Raw genomic sequence first — 5,000 nt, 5'->3', positions numbered from 1 at the left:
CTGAACGAATCTCCTTCGCGCGCTGGTTGGAGCGTTCAGGTACAATGCGTTCTTACGAACCGCAGAACAAGAGACATATACATATATTGATTTGTAAATCAAAAATATATACGATTACCCTGAACGGTGGATCACTTGGCTCGTGGGTCGATGAAGAACGCAGCTAATTGCGCGTCAACGTGTGAACTGCAGGACACATGAACATCGACATTTCGAACGCACATTGCGGTCCACGGATACAATTCCTGGACCACGCCTGGCTGAGGGTCGTTTACGTAACCATAAACTGCTTGCGTTGCTCTTGTAAGTCCCCGCCGTCGCTTACCTCTCCAAATATATTTTTGGAGGGCGCCAAAGAGCGTTTCGGAGTCGGGTTGTAAAGATGCTACGTACGAGCGAATGATGGGCGTTTCGTCGGCGTTTGTCGCGGTTCTGTGAAAATTGCCAATTTTTGCATTGCGTCTTATAAACACATACAAACATATATATCTAGTTTCCACGAGAGGCGAAGTAGGGATTGGTATTTCTTACGTTCGGACTTGCGTGAGTGTTTTTACGGTGTCGTGAGTCGTATTGAAAATACGACCGCCCGTAAGGCACCGCTTCGACGAGGATCTCCAAATCTCTCACCTTCTCTGCGAAACGATTCGCCTTGCGGAAAGAAGCGTTTCCACTCATGAACATTTAACGCGCTCCCGACGTCGCCTGAAATGATGCGTATATACGAAAGAGGTATATTTACAAGAGTCTCGCGAGACTACAGAGATGGACACACAAATTATAAAAGAAAGAAAGAATACTGTGTGGCACACAGAGTGTGTGTGGTGTGGCAATGTTAAGCCCCAGGGAGAGAATATGCCTGTGCGTGGATGAGTTTCTTAACTCTACGTTATAATTGCCATACGGCGGAGGGTCGTCGTTGCCGGCGATTTCGACAAACACACATTCCTTTTCGAGTCTTCGAGGGAAGAGACGAAAGAGATCTCTCGTTCTATCGCGAACGCTTTGATGATCGATGGACAGCGGAGCAAAGCGCAGCAATGTGCGGGATGAGCACGTCGTACTTGATCGGGTCGGAATTATTCCCCGTCGTCGACGTGTCCTCGCTAATCTGTGCGATTGCCATTCCATCGCCACGTTCGCGTTGAATCGTATTGATGACGGCCTATGTGCGTCTTGAGATCTTACTCTCTTTCTCTCGTGTCTCTAATTTGGTTTTGCGTTTGATCGATGATAAATCGTTTCGTGCGCAACGTTTCTGTACCCCCGTGGTTTTTGGTTCAATTATATAGAAGTAGAGAGAAAAAGAAATCCCACCGGGTTATATGTATTATTATTTTTTTTTTTTAATAATATGTATACTCCTCTATTGGCGAGGCTTATTTCGAACTTGATTGTCACACGACGCAAAAGACACACTTGTGTGTTCACGCACGGAACAGCACCGCGGAGAGAGAAAAGGTATATCCAATGATGAAAACCTTTATGTCGGTCGCCCCATGTCTTTTCTTTTCTTCATTGTCGATTCGTGCGGAACCGCGCGATCTGTCGGTCGTCCAGTCCCCGAAAGTTCTTTTCGACGGACGTTAAAGTTAACCGGCCAGATCGTCTAGCGAGAGTTTCCGATCGACGAGAGATGAAGAAAGAATTATATTGACACTTTGGTGTGGCGCATAAGGCATATATCGGTTTTTTGTTTACCTTTTTCTCTCTTCTGTCGTGTAGTGTTGTTTCGTTTTCTTTTTTTTTCTTTTTTTTTTGTGCTTTGTACGTTTTCGCGAGTACTACTTTTACGCTCTTTCGGCCGAAACACACAAAATTTTGTATCACGTACGACGACCTCAGAGTAGGCGAGATTACCCGCTGAATTTAAGCATATTACTAAGCGGAGGAAAAGAAACTAACAAGGATTTCCTTAGTAGCGGCGAGCGAACAGGAATTAGCCCAGCACTGAATCCCGCGGTTCTGCCGTTGGGAAATGTAGTGTTCAGGAGGGTCAATTTATCCCGAGACGTCGAACCGCGTCCAAGTCCATCTTGAATGGGGCCATTTACCCGTAGAGGGTGCCAGGCCCGTAGCGACTGGTACGCGTTTCGGGAGGACCTCTCCTTAGAGTCGGGTTGCTTGAGAGTGCAGCCCTAAGTGGGTGGTAAACTCCATCTAAGGCTAAATATGACCACGAGACCGATAGCGAACAAGTACCGTGAGGGAAAGTTGAAAAGAACTTTGAAGAGAGAGTTCAAGAGTACGTGAAACCGTTCAGGGGTAAACCTGAGAAACCCAAAAGATCGAATGGGGAGATTCATCGTCGACGAGGCTGGCTTCCGTTGGTGCGCAGATAGCCCGTAATGGGCCACTTCGGTGGTTCCAGTGCGAGGGTACACCATCTTCGGCAAATGTTCCGGTCGCGTAGTCGTGCACTTCTCCCTTAGTAGAACGTCGCGACCCGTTGCGTGTCGGTCTACGGCTCGAGTTGTTGCCTGTCGTGTCGCCTTCGTGCGCACACGGCAGACGCTCGATCGCCTGGCCGGCTGCGTGACGGTACTCTGACGGTATCGGGCCGCAACCAATCCATTTTCGAATGTGTGTGCGTCAGGCCCGCCGCAAGCTCGGTTAGTTTGTCACCCGGATGGTACGGACCTAGCGCCGGCTCCGGGCCTAACCAGCTGTTAGCAGGCGGTGTCCTCGGACTGGCCAAGCTTTGAATTACCGGTCAGCGACGCTACTGCTTTGGGTACTCTCAGGACCCGTCTTGAAACACGGACCAAGGAGTCTAACATGTGCGCGAGTCATTGGGACATGTAAACCTAAAGGCGCAATGAAAGTGAAGATCGTACCTTAGCGTCGATCAAGGGAGGATGGGCCGCGTCACGATGCGGCCTCGCACTCCCGGGGCGTCTCGTTCTCATTGCGAGAAGAGGCGCACCCAGAGCGTACACGTTGGGACCCGAAAGATGGTGAACTATGCCTGGTCAGGACGAAGTCAGGGGAAACCCTGATGGAGGTCCGTAGCGATTCTGACGTGCAAATCGATCGTCGGAACTGGGTATAGGGGCGAAAGACTAATCGAACCATCTAGTAGCTGGTTCCCTCCGAAGTTTCCCTCAGGATAGCTGGCACTCGCTCGTTCTCTTTTGATGAACGTGTGCGAGTCTCATCTGGTAAAGCGAATGATTAGAGGCCTTGGGGCCGAAACGACCTCAACCTATTCTCAAACTTTAAATGGGTGAGATCTCTGGCTTGCTTGGATCAATGAAGCCACGAGATTATATTGGATCAGAGTGCCAAGTGGGCCAATTTTGGTAAGCAGAACTGGCGCTGTGGGATGAACCAAACGCAGAGTTAAGGCGCCTAAGTCGACGCTTATGGGATACCATGAAAGGCGTTGGTTGCTTAAGACAGCAGGACGGTGGCCATGGAAGTCGGAATCCGCTAAGGAGTGTGTAACAACTCACCTGCCGAAGCAACTAGCCCTGAAAATGGATGGCGCTGAAGCGTCGCGCCTATACTCCGCCGTCAGCGGCAAGTGAGGTTGACGTTAGCTTTTTTTAAAGGCGCGTCTTCCATGAAGCTCTGACGAGTAGGAGGGTCGCGGCGGTGTGCGCAGAAGGGTCTGGGCGTGAGCCTGCCTGGAGCCGCCGTCGGTGCAGATCTTGGTGGTAGTAGCAAATACTCCAGCGAGGCCCTGGAGGACTGACGTGGAGAAGGGTTTCGTGTGAACAGCCGTTGCACACGAGTCAGTCGATCCTAAGCCCTAAGAGAAATCCTATGTAGATGAGGTGTCCTAAGAGAGAGCAAAATATCATTTAATGATAAACAAAAACACACACCCATCGGGCGAAAGGGAATCCGGTTTCTATTCCGGAACCCGGCAGCGGAACCGCTTACCAATCGGGCCCTCGTAAGAGTGTTCGTCGGGGTAACCCAAAATGACCTGGAGACGCCGTCGGGAGATCCGGGGAGAGTTTTCTTTTCTGTATAAGCGTTCGAGTTCCCTGGAAACCTCTAGCAGGGAGATAGGGTTTGGAACGCGAAGAGCACCGCAGTTGCGGCGGTGTCCGGATCTTCCCCTCGGACCTTGAAAATCCAGGAGAGGGCCACGTGGAGGTGTCGCGCCGGTTCGTACCCATATCCGCAGCAGGTCTCCAAGGTAAAGAGCCTCTAGTCGATAGATTAATGTAGGTAAGGGAAGTCGGCAAATTGGATCCGTAACTTCGGAATAAGGATTGGCTCTGAGGAGCGGGGCGTGTCGGGCTTGGTCGGGAAGCGGGTCTGGCTGACGTGCCGGGCCTGGGCGAGGTGAACACATTGATGGGAATCCGAGCTCGGTCCCGTGCCTTGGCCTCCCGCGGATCTTCCTTGCTGCGAGGCTTTCGTCTAGAACGATCGTCCTCTTCGGCCGCCATTCAACGCTCAGCTCAGAACTGGCACGGACTAGGGGAATCCGACTGTCTAATTAAAACAAAGCATTGCGATGGCCCCCACGGGTGTTGACGCAATGTGATTTCTGCCCAGTGCTCTGAATGTCAACGTGAAGAAATTCAAAAAAGCGCGGGTAAACGGCGGGAGTAACTATGACTCTTCAGCACGTGTTGCAGCAATGCCACCGAACGCACGACGCGCGAGTAAAACGTCATGACGCATGCCTCGAATTCCTGCTTCGCCGCCAGCGAGAGCCGACGATTGTTGAGAAAGAGCCCCAATTTAGAACACCAAGTGGTCTCTTAAAACCCGACGCGATTATCAAGAAAGATAATAGCGTTATCGTCATCGATGCCCAGATTGTGGGCGAGCGGGTCAACCTCGATCAAGCCCATCAGGCAAAAATCGACAAGTACGCGGTCCTCGAAGGTGACATTAAAACCAGATACGCTGTCGAGAGGGTGACGTTCACTTCCTTGACATTATCATCAAGAGGTATCTGGAGCGGAATGTCGTACGGGCATCTATTCCAGCTTGGCCTACTGAAGCTGTCGGACGCAAAGATCGTGTCCACCAGA

General features: G+C 51.0%; 1 non-coding gene and 1 pseudogene across 1 annotated transcript; both read left to right on the top strand.

Annotated features, from left to right (window-relative positions):
* The first annotated feature begins 115 nt into the window (after positions 1-115).
* Positions 116-270, top strand: LOC143219829 (5.8S ribosomal RNA). The gene has a single exon (XR_013011483.1). It is a non-coding gene; the product is annotated as a 5.8S ribosomal RNA (ribosomal RNA).
* Positions 271-1,836: 1,566 nt separating this feature from the next.
* LOC143219792 (large subunit ribosomal RNA) overlaps positions 1,837-5,000 on the top strand; it is a 7,342-nt pseudogene continuing 4,178 nt past the window's right edge.

This window comes from Lasioglossum baleicum, unplaced genomic scaffold (assembly GCF_051020765.1).
Source record: "Lasioglossum baleicum unplaced genomic scaffold, iyLasBale1 scaffold0073, whole genome shotgun sequence".
Classification (NCBI taxonomy): Eukaryota; Metazoa; Arthropoda; class Insecta; order Hymenoptera; family Halictidae; genus Lasioglossum; species Lasioglossum baleicum.
Note: the sequence above shows the minus strand (reverse complement) of the source record. Positions and strands in the feature narration are given on the sequence as shown.